Source organism: Bombus bifarius, unplaced genomic scaffold (assembly GCF_011952205.1).
Source record: "Bombus bifarius isolate JDL3187 unplaced genomic scaffold, Bbif_JDL3187 scf7180000009243, whole genome shotgun sequence".
Lineage (NCBI taxonomy): Eukaryota > Metazoa > Arthropoda > Insecta > Hymenoptera > Apidae > Bombus > Bombus bifarius.
The window spans coordinates 2,344,647-2,363,250 of NW_022884989.1; the positions used below are offsets into that span (position 1 = coordinate 2,344,647).

Below are 18,604 nucleotides of genomic sequence, written 5' to 3' on the forward strand. Positions count from 1 at the left end.
TAGCGTAAACTCTACGTACAGAACTAAAGCAGTAAAATCCACACCGCACATTTCAAACTTCATGCACCTACTCAGAATCGTATGACCCCTTCTAACTTACTTCTGGCGTTCTGCACTTCAAACGCCGCAAACCTGATATTGCGGAACCTTGATATTCATGGGAAAAATGTTGTAAAAAAACGCGTGAAGAAACAACACGACTGTGGATCTTCGGACCACAGAGTTTGCATATGAAATTCTTGAAGAACGTGTAAAATTTAAACCTGCTAAAATTTCTGCAGTTTGGGAACTCGAAATTCCAAGGATTATATACATGCGTATAGTCTAAAATCAAAAACTTGAAGATTATTAAACGTAGATCGTAGATTCTATGGGTTTATGCGAAATTTGAAAGTGCAGAAAAGTGCACAGAATCCAATTTATATCCAAAGAACAGCGGTCTTCGTAATTTTTAGCAGATGTGAAGAAATTGTTTATTTAGATGCTATTTCTTTGCTTGTATCTATTCGTAAACATATAAATTTGCATAAAAATTCGCAGCCCAATCATATGATTAAAGATACGTGATCGATAGGTTCTTTAGGACGATTAGGTGATTTAGGACGTAGAGTTTGAAATGCTCTTTGATCTGAAATTTGTAATCCGAGATTCTTGTAATAGTAAATTGAAAATTTGACAACTCGTGGTCCAGGATTTAAAGATTCTATGGTTTAAGTACATTTATAGGTTCTGTGGTTCTAAATTTTAAATTTCAAAGATCTATCTATCTAGCGTACGAAGTTTAAGTTCGCAGTTTGAAATTTCTATGATTGAGAATCTGAAGTTTGAAACTTGTATGCTCGAAAATCTATGGAAGATTCTATGATAGAATAGCAGTCGTGTATGATACAGAATAATAGTCTACGAATTCTATGATCTCGGATCTAAGAATTACAATTTATAATTTAAGATCAGACATTCGAAGTCCTTTGATTCAAGATCCGGTTCATGTGAAATTTGCGATTTGGGGATTCTATAATTCGAGACCTGAGGTTTCAAAGTTCAATAATTCAAGGCCTGGGATCTGAGCATTTGCGTTCTACGGGTTCTGCCGTCTGGGATTTTGGGACTAGCGCGTTAGGACTTTCGAGGTTTGGATACAGGTAATTTTAGAGCCAAAAATTACGTGCTAGTCCAATATCGATACGATTCCGTGATGTTCTGATGCGATTTTCATATCCTTGGAATTATGAAGATCGAGTTCCTATGATACCTAGACTGTGGTGTTGAAATTCCCACAAAGCAGAGGTAACTTGAGACCACCGTACATACAACTGTGGATGCATGAAATTCGAGATTCCAGCGTCTCATCCATAATTTTCTCGTATAAACTATGAGAATTATCTGAGTTGTGTGAACAAGTTTAGAGCAATTTCTCGATGATATTAATTGTTTCTTATTACCAGAGCGAAAGTACCGTTGAATATGCCAGTTTCGCGTTAATTCCCTGAAATGTTACAACGTTAGTTGTATATTTAAATGTCTACACATCTATACAGAATATCGTAAATTTTTCCATTCGAACTTTATCAACGAACGTTCTATGGCTATTAGTAAGGGAAATATTATATAAAAATACGTCGTTTGAAACTTTATTACAACGAACGTACTAAATACAAGGAGAATAGAACGCGATGAATGTATATACATAGAACAAATATTAATGAGTGTATTGAATTGATATGAAAAGTCGATTAATTTATTGAAACAAAATAAAATTGAAATGAACTGTGCAGGAAAATATCCCCAATTTCTTATTGTCAGTTTTTATCGGGAAAAATAGTGTAGCTTTTAAAATGGTGCATTAACATTTATCGATCGTCAATCTATTCTTATCTCGCGTAATAACCGTTGCCGTTTCCTTCGTACTTTCTAGTTTTGTTGTAATTTTTTAATAAAGCTTCAAACAATTCACCTTAATAATATCTTTTCTTAATTGTACCCGTAAAATATATTAACAAAATTCGACTAGAAAATCTGGAACGGATAAATTGAAGTGACGTGGCGAAAATAAATAAAAATAAAATATAAATAACAAATTGCATGACGTAGTTTCCGATCGATATGCTGATCTAAAATCTCTCCTTAACTTCACGTAATGCACCGAGTCTCCTCTACACGAAATTTCGTGGGAATTCACTCAATAGCTATCTATGTATCCTTTACTATCATTTGCTAATTATTATCAGCGAACGTAAATCACGATTCGATTACTGGATGTTTTACGTAATCCAAGTTCATGGATAATCGATAAAAGATATAACGGTGCTTACAGATCGACAAACGTATAATACACGGACGTAAAATAACAATGAAAACGGTATAAGGCAATAACTTTTATACCATACAAATATTATTTAAAATTGATAGTATATCGTTATTCGATCGATGATTGTCCAAATTTTAATTAAACGGTACACGTGAAACCGTTACATTCGTTTTTCCTGTGTATTCAATTATTATTAAAAGGCAGCAGTGTGCAAATGAACGTATATATAGTAGATGTGAAATCGAGTATAATAAAAGTCATGCGTAAAATAAAGTTATCAGTTGAAACGATTTATGTTTCGTGCTTGCGGATAAAAAGAGATAATAAGAAAAAGGTAACAAAACTCATTTTTCTGCAACTCTGTTTCTCTCATAAACATGGAAATGTAACCGTGTAACTTTTTATACACGAATTTTACATAGATCGCACGATGTTCAGAAAGTTCTTTCAGATATTTTATGGAACTTCTGAAATTCTATATGTCTTCTATATGTTTCTGATTTGCTATTACCAACTATACGTGTAATTACCATTCGATCTAATACACTTTATTACAAATCTCTGTATCTGTTAAGTATTATTACCAGCATGTTACTTTGAACGTATTATTTTCATAATAACGGATTTTTATGCAATTTCGTATTTTCATAAACGTGATTAAAAAAGCGAAGAAACCTAAACGAAGATCCGTTTCGTCCAAACGTATAAGACGTATAAAATTGTTATATATTTATCAGTGTATAAAATATGAAATACTATTGCGAACACTTTACTTCGGATACTTTACACTCTAGCATATTACATATGAAGATTTAATTAGCATATACACATATACGTACATATCCCACGTAAACCAATCAAATCGTGAGATACTAAATTCAATTTTTCCTCCGGCATTCCCCCGTTCTTGATTAAACGCGGTCTATCACTCGTTCCAATTACATGTCTCATCGCGTACGGACATTCTATTCATAAATTAAACGTCGTCGTTGGTACGATAGCGATTAATCAAAATCATACTCGGCAACGTCTGCATCATAAATTCTCCGGCTACGGGACGATAATAACCACCTGGTTGAAAATGAAACCAAATGGAAAAGGAAGCGGCGAATGGAGCCACCCGGTGGAAAACCGATCATTAAATGGCCGGAGCGGAGAAAGGAAGGAATCCAAGCTGCTCGTCGCCGGTGGACAAATTTATCGTTTCGACCAGGCCAGCGGTCAGATAAAAATGCTTGATTTTAACCACGACAAGGAAACTGTGAGATAATGGCTTTATTAAGCGCCGAACGGAACAATCGTACAACGATGCTGCGCTTTTAATCGCGACACGATGTGACGGTAATCGACGCGTTGTCCACCGTAGAAAGATAATTTTGATCTGGAATTTGATTGACAACGTATCGAATTCTAAAATTGCTCTTCTATGGAATACAGAAAATTCGAATTATATATCACGTTTTTAATCAGGAGGAAATTTCGATAGTCGTTTCACATACCCACAGACGTGTCTAATATTAAATAATTGGAACCAAAATTTCTGACATAAATTGTTATATAAATTCATCATTTTGTCTTACGAGCTCATTTTCTAAAAATTCGCCTCTTAAACGTAATATTAATTATTCGTAATATACAAAGATTTAAAGAATATGGTAATACAAGAAGGCATTGTATTGTATCTGAATAAAGAATATTTTAGAGATAAAATATTTTTACATTCTTCGCTACGCATGGGGCTAATAATTACAAAAGCACGAAACGAATAATGTCGTGTACTTTTTATTATAAAAGGACTTATTTACCGTACGATATACCCAATGCAGCTGAATAGGGGATCTGAAAAACGGTAATACTTTAAGACCTTCATATCTTACGTGAAAGATTACCTTTAATACATTGAATTTTATGTTTTACGCGATCCTCGCACGGCTACATATAGATTCGTCGTAGATCTTCGTTTTACAAAAGTAAAATTTAAACTGAATGTTATTTCAACGAATTGTATTTGCATATTATTAAAACTTTCTTTATTTATTACACGTGTTGGTGATTTACCACAATCGGAACTAATTGTAGGTGTACGTACATGTATATTCGTTTCGTAATATTTCGTTTGTAGTGAGTTATCAACATATATAATGAAATAGAAAATAATTTAATAACGTGTGAATGTACAATTTCGTGAAGAGACAAGTTTCTATTTTACCTTCCTTGGTACACAAGTGGAATTAAACCGTTTAAACCAAACGAATAATATCTATCATTTATTTTCATGTATTTTTAATTTAAAAGTCATGTTCAATTAGAAAAATCCTTGTAATCGGTAGAATGAAATAACATATCGAACTAATTGTTTCACCAACAATGAGTAATTACGCCTGTCAATTATCCGTATAAATGGAGTAATTGTAGCACGAGACAATAGTAACAGCATCCGTTTATAGCTCACTTCAATACGATAAATACGATAGCGCTGTAACAATGCCAGATTTATTCTATCAATAACAAAAGAACTCTTGAAAAATTGGAACGTTGAATTTTCTTAAGATAAGACTTATATAAATCAATATTATCCAAGTAGGAATATTCATTAGAGCAACGATCGAAATTGAATCACGTTGCCCAAGGGAACTTTCAACTTGCAAATAATCGGAAAGGAAACTTTTTCATTCTCTCTTTGTGACAAATACGAACTTCGTCCTAGAACTTTGCCCCTACGTTTTAAAATCGCCTCATATTTCAGTTAATTCCAAAGTTTTTCAATACTATGGAAAATTTTCTAAAACAAGAAATAATATTCCCAAGACCTTCGCTTGTGAGTAAAAAATCTATCAGCGATTGAGTGGAAAAATACGTAGAAAATGTTAGTTAGTTAATCGTATTATTTAAAATTGTAATTTCTATCGTAACATGAGATATATCGAATCCTTGTTCCAGAAAAAAATAATAATCCCAAAATTTGTAATAAGTTTCTAACGTAAAAGTTATTTGCGAGAGTTATGGAAAAATAATGATAATTTATTAATCTATTTGTAATTGAATTATTTTAAAAATCAGCAACTATCCACATACTATTAGGCGGTGGTCTGTATCTCGCCGGAGAATCTTAGAGAGAGAAGAGAGCTTCTCTTTGGCTCTACAAAAAGGTGCATTAAATAAAAACGCGTCTCTAGTTTCATACGCATAGATTACATTACGTCGATTATATTGATAAAAGTCTTACGTGACATCTCGTATAACGAAGCAATAATTTAAGCGGAATTGTTTTACCCAAGAAAGCTGCCAACATTGGAATAATTGTACCTTAAATCGAAACCTTCGCTCTGTATCACGTCACAAGTAGAAAGTTTGTCCCAAAGATCTTTTATATCGTTTCAGAGTCACACTATACTTCCATTAGTTCGACGATCCTTTCTAACCAGAAAGAAAATTCTGCGCCTTCCTGGAACGATGTTCTAGATAAGAAGGCAATGCTAACTATTTACGAAGAAAAGAGAACAACCATATCCACTCAAGCAACAACTTGAACGTTGCTAACAAAGTTAGGAGAACTTCCAACTTTCCAAGTTTGATTCTTCGCATTATTTCTTTAACTATAATAGTTTCCCAAATGCTAGACAAATATTAGGTCATCCCGTAAGTTCGTGCCGTTTTTCGAGCGGTTATATATGTTAAAATTGTTTACATACCTTTCAGTTTCATGAAAAAATGTAATCCCCCTCTCGTTGTACAACTTCTTCCCATTTTTCTGGTAGGGCCATTATTCCGTCTCGATAAAAGTTCTCTTGTTTTTCTTTAAAATAATTTTCTAAGCTATTTTTGAGAATGTCAATATTTTCAAATTTTTTACCTACTAAAAAGTGTTGTAATGTTCTGTTTGTATTTGCTATCTGCAACTTTGAACGCAATTTTCACTCCTCTCAATGTGAAAGATTGGTAACGAAAAAGAGATATATGTTCTCTACATGATTTTTCATAAAATTCTATTTATTTTCATAAAAATTGACGACCAATCGACGACTCGTTAAATCATTCCATGTCCACTCCATATTTCAGTTTAACCAATAATACTTCCCACGAGTTAACACGAAAATTTATAAATATCTAACAACAAATCTTTTAAAAATTAAAAACGTTATTTCTTCCGTATTAATCGAAAGTGTTTTTTTTTCTTTTTCGAACCTATCCACGTAATCAAATTTGTCATCTAAAAATACAAAATTCGACCACGTATCAACCCACCAGCTATGATGATTTTCGAGATATCAGTCCGGATGTATCTACTGTATCGACAAATTTCATTGAAAGAATAGCTGATAAAATATTTTTAAGAACTGCCATACACCGAACTTCTATCAAATTATAGATTTAGGATGTCTTCTTACTAGGTCATTTCACATTTACTGTGTGTTTTATTTCAAGCAATACATCCGCCAGAGCGAGCGCAGCCAAAAATTGTCCACGTTCACCGCCGAAACAGAGGACGTTTGCCAATTCGCGGAAGAAAAGATGTCATAAATCTCAAAAGTTAAGATAAAAATTTCAATGCCAGGCACGTAGTAACTGCTGCGAACGTATGCGCCCTTGCACGCTTTTGGCCGGTAAATTACTTTTCCGAAGAAGGGAGAAACCATCGGTAGGAAATTTTCCAGATGGCCGAAAGTACTGTAAGTTTATGAACGTTGATCGAACCTGTCTTTATTCGCGGATCCACTCTAAGCTATCGTGGAACATGGACCATGATTCAACCACCGTCGGACAAAAGCGCCTTAACTTCGCCTCCAACTCGAAATGGAATTGCAGCGAATTTAGAAAGCGGCTGTCACTGCCGATTTTACCATTCTGCATGTTCGACCGTTGACCGGAAATAAATCGGGTGGCGCGTGAGCAACGACATTTGCTTCGAAGTTTTTCCATCAACCGGGCGACTTTTTTAGTACGCGTTGCTTTTACCAGTAGTTTTCTCCACGACGATGGCAAGTTGTTGCAGTTTATCGTTCCACTCGTCGCGATAATTAACGAACGAGTTCTCCGAGGAAAGTCGTAAAGCGAAGAAAAGTCCCAAAGCTACAGACTAGAGCTCGACTCGTTGGAACTAGATTTTAGTCAATGTCCGATTAGCTGGACTTTCGCAGCTTGAATTCGCTTGTCCGAACGTGAGCTTCCATTACGCGAACGAAATACTATAATTAGAGAGGACAATTAGTGAGCTTTTATTATATGAACTCGAATTATATACAGCAAACTGGTTGTCTCCCACCGAGTTTAGATAAATGAAGTTCTGTTGTACTATTTTACAAAACTATGAAATATATCTTAGAAGAAACGATTTCCAACGTGGTAAAAAGTGTCTAAATGATACGTACACTCGTATTCATACACACAGATACGAATCGAACAGCTTTCTGAACAAGTAACTGCCAAATGCATTGTTGTCTATGTTTTCTAATGCTTCTAAATGTCTTCTAATCGAATAATTTTGTCGTTTTGTCGATAAATATCGCTACTTTTTATCGCTGTTGTAGATCAAAGAACCAACACACGTGGTAGAAAATATTCGAAAAAGAGAGATTCCACCAGAATGAATTTCAAAAGAATTCAAGTAACAGTGGAATTAAAATTCTACAGTCGTAATTCTACCGTCGCGTCGATTCGCTTTCTGTTTGAGTCTCGCGTTAACAAATTGTCAAGGATTAAAGCCAATTCTACGCGATTTGACTGTGGAGGATTCGCGTTAATCGGTCGTACAGTGTGCTTCGCGAACTTCAGTTGTCCAGCAATTTCACCTCGCTAGAAAAACGATAAAGAAAGGAAAGTCTGCGTAAACGTCTACTCTGCTTCACCCTATTTCCGTGTTACGACTTTTCTTATGCCGGTAGAGTTATTTGAACCAGTCCCGGAGGACGCTATTAGAAATTTTCGACACGTAGCACTCCCTCGTCAAAAGAACAGAATGGAACGCCTCGTAGAACGTTATGAGAACGTTCGCAAATAGTCGACACGAAATACGAAGCTCTATGGCAGCCCGAAATGAAATTTATTACCACAATACAGTTGTAACTTGGGAACAAGGTCAGATAACAGAAATGTTTGCACAATAAACATATTCTAAACTTTCTTTTTTATTCGGTTCCGATGCAACCCCATTGTGATTGAGCTCGTATTTCACGATGCATCCTGTGTTATTCGAGTTACTCGCATAAGCAAGTTAATATATTTTCTAAAGGTTGACTGCTTCAGCTGTTATTATTAATGAATACTTAAAGGTTTCTTGTTAGAATTTCGTGTAGAATAGATAGATGCTATTTGTACGTAATATTTGTACAATAATGTTCATACGTAGAATAAATAGATGCTATTTGTTTCGTGGTAGTTTTACGTTTGTTACGTTTATTGCAGAAATAAAGTACGCAGTGAAAGGAAGAGAGAACGTTTGAAACCTCGTTTAGACTTAAACAACGCGTGATATTTGCATTTAATTTGAAACAATTTTTTAACGAAGCTCGTTGGATTACAATTAAGCTACCGTGAAACGATAGAATCGAGCGAAATCGAATCAACTTGCGGATTAAGACGAGAGATTTGAACCGCGAGTTAATACAATTTTTTACAAAATATCGTGTGATGATATATTTTCTAAATTCTTTTCCAAAGCACAAACAAATATCGTTTTACTTGCTTCTATCCGCTTGATTAATTATAAATTAATTATAAATAGGATCGTTCGTAATAGGGATTCTTTCATTTATTTTTAGTTTGTAAGCATTAGTCGCAATTACACAACGCATCTAACGTTATACGCAAGATCGTAAATGAAAGCTTTTCAACGCGATCCAGTTAGTACGCTTGTGCTCGGAAGTTCGCAGTTCCAACAGCCGAGTTATGCTGTTCTCGATAGAATTGGAAAATTGATTTTCTAACATCGCGCGGCATTCAGCATCTGCCCAGAATGAGTTAAACTGTTCGACTAATGAATTGACCTTAGTCTATTAAATCTTGGTCCGACGGGACAAACTCGTTATTGCGTCGATTCGAGAGAAGTTAATGTCGGAATCGAAGTTCCGATGGCAAGTACGTATGTTCGAAAGCGTTACGCTTGACTCGTTCCATTGTTCCTTTTATCAGCCGTCGCATCTAGACGTTAACTGGTTTACATCTTAATTTACGTTTACATGCTCTGGTTAAATCCGTGTTTTATCTGGAGATGAAATAAATTAAGTCGACGTGTGGGAAATAACGTGGCCTTGTTGTAAAAAGAATATTAAATTACAAATTGATCATTTCGTTTAAAATATTCCGGATAAATACAAGTATATCGGATCTTTCAAGTTCGAGGAACGTTGTAAGTTACAAAGAATTGCGTTCTCTTTAACCCTGCTGTTGTAGTTGCTTCCGTTCTTGCATTTCAGTTTCGCCTTAATAAAATAAACCGAGGCATAGTAAGATATATACAGCGTAAATTCACATAATAAATTTGACAAGCAATTACATAACAGTATCGATAGTATCCAACAATAATAAACTCGTATTAATGCCACGCATATAATTACGTACGTATCTTGTACATTTAAGGGTAGCGTGTCATAATTAATATTACGATCGTTTACGTAGTAATATTAATTATTGTACGATAACAATAATTTAGTATTATCGTTTAATTTATGTCGGATTTGAGCCAATAGATATTTTATTAAATTTATTCTTAAATAAAGAATTGACAGGATCAGTTGCACAAACAATTATGTGGTAATATTGGTGGCATCGGTATCTAATCTAACAACGATAGCCTAATATATATACTAATTGCATTAACGTAATTAATAGTAGCTACATTTTGGTATAATTTCGTGTAACTTGTATCGCAATTGAATAAAAACGATATACATATAGCATCTTCTACTCAACCAAAACTTCAAACATCGTTAAAAAAATAAAACAAAGTAGCCACGATTCGTGGATGGAAGGAGGGGAAAAATGCAAAAGAAATGCATTTCATCGGATTAAAAAAAAAAGTGCCGGTTATTTATAGGAAATCTCGCGTGGAAGGGTCCGGGGTCAATAGTTTAACCTGGAGTCGTCGTTTAAGTGAATTAGAGCTTCGAAGTAAATAACAGAGGTCTATACGACGTGTAAAGGAAGAGGCGAAGAAAGTTCGCACCGCGGAAAAGATTTCTCGCGAAGTACCGTCCATAGAATAGAATTTCAGCTCGAGCCAGACTCGAGTCGTCAAGTTATTACGAAGTTAAAAATTAAACATCCGTGATCGATGCACTTTGCTTTATAAAGTACTATACATCCAAGAGAAAATGATTTTTGCTCTTAGTCGAATCTAACGTGGCTGACAACTTGAGGGACAGATTTAAGAAGACTTTGAAATTTCTAATTGATTCGTTGATGTTCTACGTACACGTTTCAACATGAATGATTGCTTCCAAACGAATCTGGCATTGTCGAAAATTTGTAAAATTTAAAATTGTCTAAGAATTTGTCCAGAATTTGTTAGCTGTGCTATATGTTTTAACGTAAAGAATACCTATGTGCACTTATTGGGGACAGGGTTAGAGTTGAAGAGCTTAAAAAGATTGTGTTACCTAGTCAACTTATCCCCTCAGTAATACCATGTAACTTGGAAGTTTGTACGATGTTCGAAGATGTACTCTACTACGCTAATGTTTACGTGTATTCTCTATATTGCTATTACTGTTATTAGTGTTCTTTTTACAGTTTATTATTTCGAAGTTCAAGGTCCATTAAGTTATTTAGTAAATGCGATTTTTATAAATACGACGTGCAAGAAAACATCGTTCGTTGGTGATGCTTCAAGAATACATACGTCTATATCTCCATGTACAGGGTGGTGGGTAACTGGTGGTACAAGCGGAAAGGGGGTGATTCTACGCGAAAAAAGAAGTCGAAAATATAGAATAAAAATTTTTCGTTTGAGGCTTTGTTTTCGAGAAAATCGACTTTGAATTTTCGCTCGGTACGCGTGCACTTTATCGCGTCTCGTTATAACGGATCTCACTGTATAAAAAAAAAACATTTTTATTCTATATTTTCGACTTCTTTTTTCGCGTAGAATCACCCCCTTTCCGCTTGTACCATCAGTTACCAACCACCCTGTATAGATCTTCGTGTTAAATGTTATTTCGTCTAGTACTGTCATACTGTCACCAAGTGAACAGTTTCTTCGTTGATCTCTGACCGTCATACGTGTTTTTAAGAGAAATGTTTAACCATCTACGTTTCCGCCCAAACGAATAAAACTTCAATTACAGCAGGTTAAAGTTCGCTTTTCGCGCGTAATGTGCGCTACACACAAGCGTGATTGAAATATTTGTAACGGAATCGGAGATTCTGCGAATTCAATAAACTCACGTTGAACCTGTCACGTTATAGTTCGAGAGCGATCGAAGTCAGTTTTTTATTTGAAACTTCCACGAGGTGGATATTTATAAAAGTGTCAAACGCAAGAGAAATTGTGGAATACCAGACCCTACAAGAAACAGTTGAATATTTCTACTTTTTTCTAATTATACCAACATATACCGTTATGTATTTCAATTTAATTAAAAACGAACCGTAGCGAAACTTCTTCTCGAATAACCATGTCAAAGGAAGTTAGGAATATAAATTGAAGTTATTTATTTCATTGGAATTTTTTCACGCAAACGTTGTCCTGTTAGTCGTGTTACTCCGATGGCATTATTGCGTTAAACTATTTTGTTTACTAGAGCAAAGAGCTTCGACTCGCTGTTTCAAACTTCTTCAAACCGTAAACGAGATTTCCCGATACTTTGGAATTCCTTCAAAACCATATTATCTTTTTCAAACCCTCAATTATATATATTCACGATCGTAACTCTTTTATTACCAAAAGTTTCTGTCGATGAAATGACGGTGATTTACATTTTGTACGTTTAGTTGCTCGTGTCGGTTAAAAGTCTTTGCGAGTAATAAAAATGATAAATACGTCGTTTTTCTTTCAAACGTTTCCAACTATAATGATAGAATATCGCGAAAACAATTGGAGATGTAAAATTTTTAATATACTGCACGAATAATTTCCGATAATCACATTGTTGTGTATCAGAGTCGTAGTTTAAAATTGATTTTTATTTCAAAAATTCATTCTCCGAGATAATAACAGTATATTTTCACGATGCACTCTTCACGTTGCGATAACTGAAAGGTCGGCTTCTCAAACAAAAGGTACGTGATTCAAGATGGTAATAATTTCTCCCTCTAGCTCCGAATAGTCTCTAGAGACAGAAATTATTTTCCCTTGTTTAACACGTATTTTCAATTAAAACGCAAAGAGGACTTTCCAGTCGGCGCAACGAGCTCTAGATTTAGCGCATCCGCCGCAGCTGTATCTTTCTGTATTTCACCAAAATTTCCAGCATCACCGTGATACTTCTACGAGCTGCATGTAACAAGCGTAAGCGCCTTTCGCATCATCAATATGTATTACGCTGTCGTTTGGCAAAAAGATGCACAATAGCCTGTGCCGATCGTACGTATATTCTTATGTAGATTACATTTTATGGTTCCAGTCATGTGACGTGATAAAAACACGTAATTTAATTCGACATGGTACAGACGTGTAATTTAATTCAATATAGCAGAAACAATGGTGGCGTCTCGAAACATTATGAATTCAACGATTCTTGTAATTTAGTTGAAACATCTTTCGTGTAATTTAAGATCCTCATGCGCGAGTTACATGCAATATATTTTTACGCGTTTCATTTGCAACATTATATTGCAACGATAAACTACCGATTCTCTGACATATAACGTCATTCAAAAAGTTAGAGTTACTCTTGTTCTAAATTCATAGCAGTCGGAGTATAATGCTAACGAGATCTTCTTCCTGAGTCTCGCGTAGTTTATATAACGGAGAAGTTGAAAATTATTTAACTCTCCTAATAACGTCTTAACCACAATTATACCAATAATTTACACGTATACGTAATTTACATATACGTAATAATTTACAACTGCAAACTTTTGGATGACAATATCTGCGACGATGCTTGTGTATTACAAAAGCATTTTAACCCTTAACTACGGACTTTGAGTATAGTATAGTATAGTATAATAAGTAATAGTATAATAAGAAAGTAATCTATTTTCTTTTTTTCTCTGTAACACAAGAAATGCACGATCACTGCTACAAATATAACATAAAGCGAAAGATGGTGCTTCCTTTTTTTCTCTAGAGCTGCTGAAGTAACTGTAAACTTAACTCTAAAATGCAAAAACCTTAGTACACCAGGAGCTAATAATTCATCTAACAATTAATACTGGATCAACCGAAAGCTGACATTCAAAGTTCGTCTTTACGCATAATGTATGCAGCTAGAATCCCTAAATTAACCTAAATTAACTACATACTCGACGATGAAACTGCAACGTAGTTAAGGGTTAAGCAAGTAAATCAAGAACTTTGGAAGAACAGTGGAAAGTTGGATAGGAAAACGCATACGATAGAAACGTCACTTACCTTGCCCATGCCTGTCCTTGTCCATTTCTCTCGGATTCGGCTGAGAGTGGTGGTATCGCGATCCCCTCGGATCACTGCATCACGAAACTTTCCAACTTCGATCGATCTCGGATCTCGCACGTTCTGGCTCGCACGAATTATTTCCAAACGTTGTGCGCATCTGTCGTATTCGAGGAATCGAGAGGACGGGGCCGTACAGGTGGCGAAGGTGGGACGAATTTTACGTGTTTACCAGGAGGGAAGGGAAGACAGAGAGATACTGACATAAGACAGAGAGCGTGAGACAGAGACGGAGAGAAAAAGAGACAGTGAAAAAGGAGGCAGCCGACACCTTTGACAAGCAGCGCAGAAAATCATGCAGATCAGCCGGCGCACATCCTGCGATATTTATATCTAATCAAATTAATCGACCGAGCCAATGTTGCAGCACGCCCAATGGGCGCCACTTCTTTACTTTTCTCTTTTTATCGAAATCCGCTGCTCAAACCGCGGCAAGGATCCACGAGGAACAGCTTCGTCTGATCAACAAAAATTGACGGAGTTAATCATTATACGACGACGACGATGAACCCATTTTGTTGAAACTGGACCGCGATCGACAGCAACATCGACTAAATTCATGCGTATCTGTGGAAAATTCGCATATTTTATTTTAAAGAACGAATGGCAATAATTTCCACTTCGGCGTTCACTGCGAAATCATCCAGGTTAGCTACGACGAATATCTGTTCGACAAACGAAGAATGAGAAGTCAGTGAAATTACACGCCTCTTTACGCTAGCCTCGTGCACCGAAGGATCACTTTCACGGGGAATAAGCGCCAGTTAAGACGAATTTTTCATGTTTCTGGCTTGTTTTAGTTTCCTTTGTACTTCTCTGAGTGGTTGAATAGAGAGAATCGTAGTAATCGAAGGAATACACGGTCCCGTTTCGTGCAAGATCCGTTGCACGATGGAAGAGCCAAAGAGGCGCGTCGCGACACGAGTCTTCGTGATTTGCTCGAGCAGTTGTTGACATCGTTAACAATGGACACCCTTGAATCGCCTTCCACCCGTCCGCCACTTTCGAAAGCCGCGTTTCTCTGTCAGAATCCTCGTTCGCGTATTTCAAGTAGCAATTTTTTATTTTTCTCGGTTTATTTAAATCGGTTCGAATCGCTTGTCTCTTCGAGGAAGACTTCAGCGAATTTCAGGATTCGCGAAGAATTTTCGCTTTTCTCGTTCGATGCTATACACGTTAACGAGTTACTAAACGATTTGTTATACGTAACTGACTTACAAACTTTATATTATAACAAGGATATATGAACACGTTAAAGTTTTATTGAGAAAGGATTGTAACCAATATGCATAAGTAGTAACGATAAATAAATACGTCGAATATTAATTCAGAATGTCGTGTGAGATTGCTGCAGAATTGTCATGGCACGAAACCATTGTAATTATGTAAAAACGCTATTGTACGATTGAAATTTGACTAAACTGGAAGCCAAATATTAATTGAAAAAGTTGTATGACTAATTTCCACAGAGCAGAATATTCCTAAAGAGTCTTTCGAATGTTCACACCGCTAAATTTACTTAATTATGTAAGAGTACTATTAGACGATTGGACATTTAATAATCCGAAACCTAATGATTAGCAAAGAGGAAAAGTTTTTATCAGCCATCGAAGACCACGAAGAAAACGAGACTGGATATCGAAACTAGTAATCGAAGTTCTATGGATCAAATAAAAGTTAATATCGAGAGGTTAAACGAAAGTTCTGCATTAAACCAATCGAACTCGGGTAAAGAAAGGAAAAAGATAGAAAGAAATACGTTGAAACGTTTCTATTCCTCTGTGGAGTATGAAGAAACCAGGAAAGAAAAGAAAATTTTTAAATTTTTAAAAAGAATGTTTTTAACCCGGTAACTGGAGAAGCCGGGTAACCTGTGCGTCACGTTTAATGGACAGGAAAGTTTCTGCGGATTTTTCGGTGTTCTTCGTGTCCATCTTCCCCCTTTTAGGCAAGTTTTCTCCGCGAAAGCGAACAAAGAGAGAACTCGATCCGATCCAAGACAAACATAAACGGATTAAAAGCTTCCGCCTTGTAACCAAAGACAAAGGAACCACTGTCTAATTAAAGCTGTGTTACATATTTCGAGCCTTTTCAGTCTCTCCTTGAAACACCACGGTGCGCAAATACGAACTGTCACTTTTAAGGAACAGGATAATTACAAGGTTTTGCGTTTCACTGAAGAACCGGTGAACTCGTTCAGGGATTAGGAAATGGCTCGCAGCAGTCTAATTTCTGAATCTTTAATTACACGAATGCCGAAGCGTAGTAAACGTGTATCACAGGAATTTATTGTCCCGAGAGAACGTTAAAAGCCTCTGTTCTTTGCTGCCACAAAGGAGAACCGAATAGAGGGTAAGTCTTTCTAAATAAAAGAGGTGGAAAATGACATTTTGTAGATAGTCTGTACATTGTATGTACATGTATATATGTACAAGACTCTTAGGAGCCGAATTGATCAACTTCACGTTCAGTCAATTTTCACATCACGAAGACTGAATATCTTACTTCCATAAAACTACTTATCGCAAGATAAATTTTCTTATTTCTTTACTTATGAAGTTGAGATTACTATTGTATTAAAGCAGTTTAGTATTAGTTTAGTATATCCGCGAAGTAAAGTATAATTACAGCGAATTTCGAAGATAATGCTCGTCAGATCGTCACCTTTTTCTCCGTTTATGAAATTATCGAGTCAATATAGTTTTTAAGCGATTCGTACGATTATAAGAAATCATGAAAGAAGTCTACGTATACAACACTTTCATACTGTTTGAAAAATCGTCTCTCGACACGACAATCCTCAAGAAGACGCACGATTTTAAATAACAACTTAAATAATAATAAGAAGAAGAACAACAACAACAAAACTAAAAAAAAAGAGCAATCTCTTCGAACGAAGGTCAGATGAAAGAGACGACCAAGATGAAACGAAATGAAAAACGTTCTTCTTCGTCCTTTTTCATTTCCGGTGATAGCCACCAACGCGGAAGAAAAGCAGCGAACGTGGAACGCGTGGCTCAGTCCACGGCATGAATTTCGAAAAGCAATGTACGGCACACGATCAAAGAGTTGTAGCAGTTCACGAGGTAACGATGGATGGTCGGGGTAAACCGCAACATCTCGAGCGTACAACGGTGGAAGTGATTCAAGGGTACCGTTGTTGGATCCACATGTATGTACGCGTATCGTATCGCAAACGATGCGACGATCGAGGACGAAAAAAGCGATGTATATATTATAGACAGTGGTGAAAGGAGGCGATGATGGCAACAGAGTCGAAGAACCGAGGGTTGATCAGACTCTGGAGATCGCGTAGTTGCGCGGGAAAAATTTCGACTTGGTCGCCGTTGATTCGCGGTGATTTTGGATTCGCGCGGTTTGATCTCGCGTGGGCGGGAGAAAGTGTACTCCGCTGGCAAGATGCAACTCGACGGAATGACAGTGGCCTACTGAAGGGCCGACGCGACGCGACGCGACGCGCGGAACGCGGCTGACGCGGGGAACCCCGCGAAAATCTGACGTGCGTGCGCAACGCGCGCCTCCACCTGAGCCGCCGCGACGCGCATCGGTTTAAAGCTTCGTTCACACCGTGTTCCTTGAGCTTTCCGCGATCCTCGAGTAACTCTTCGCGCAGAAACGTAGGGGAAGAAGGTGATAAGTTGTATTTTTTGCTTCTTTTCTTTTTTTTTTTTTATATGAGAGCAAAATTAAATTTTAATAGGATATTGGTGTGCAGATCTGAATACTTTCTTCAAGAGATCTGTAGCAAATTCGATCGTGAATTATCATAAACTTGATCGAGATAATGGATCTGTTTAAACATATTCGCGTCACGATTACTACATCACGAAGTTTACATCAGGGTTGTACATTTATAACGAAGCGAAACTTGGGCTATAATTAGGTTGCAGGTGTTCCGCAGTGAATCTAGCCCTATCTATGATGAGCTTATACATATATGATTTACTTGTGTTAATCCGCCTGTACCTATGTAACACCGATACAGGATTTTGGATAGCCGATCTTAGTTACGAGATTCTAAAAAATTTTCGTTCCTTTCGTATCTCGAAGATTTTCTTCTCGAATGAGTTGGAAATAACTGAATGTAAAAACATCATATTGTAGAAGCTACTATACAACACAAAACTGCAATTCCAAAGGTTCCGCGTTTTTCCACTTTAGTGTTGAATTTGAATAAGAAAATTATTATTAAACGTTAAATTTTGTTAGGCGATATTTAAATTAATAATAGAATTCAGTGTAGTTAAATTTTAGAATATTATTGTAGAACGTTAAGAAGATCGATACTTTGATACACATGCTAATTACACTATTTATACTATCATAATTCGTAGACAAAATAAATAATAGCTAACATATTGAACGTATGAAACTTTCGCTAGAAAATACATATATTTGGCAATGTGTACTTCCAAACATTTCACATAAGAACTTTATGCAAGAACTTTTGACAGAAACAAGCGGACTAAAATTCTAAGCTAGTCAAACAAAATTCAATCGTTTAATCCACGTGGTTCCTTAAGTTTCCTTAATACTTTGAATATAAGCTTCCGTCAAACTACTTGCCCGAGACACTGGGACGTTCGATCGGTGAAACAACTGCATAAGCATTTCCAAGCCTATTTGGCACTAGGATACGTTTAAAGCTGCTAGATCATTCTCGTGTTTGAGTAAATTGTGAATAAAGCGTACGTTTGGTCCAA

At 36.2% G+C, this 18,604-nt stretch overlaps 1 long non-coding RNA gene across 1 annotated transcript in view; it reads right to left on the reverse strand.

Moving 5' to 3' along the window:
* Nucleotides 1–17,358, reverse strand: part of LOC117214805 — a 94,792-nt gene extending 77,434 nt beyond the window's left edge. The window contains exons 1-2 of the long non-coding RNA XR_004488941.1: nucleotides 17,036–17,358; nucleotides 13,821–14,545 (exon numbers count right to left, since the gene is read on the reverse strand). This is a non-coding gene — a long non-coding RNA (uncharacterized LOC117214805). The remainder of the gene's footprint in view (nucleotides 1–13,820; nucleotides 14,546–17,035) is intronic.
* Between the last annotated feature and the right edge of the window lie 1,246 nt (nucleotides 17,359–18,604).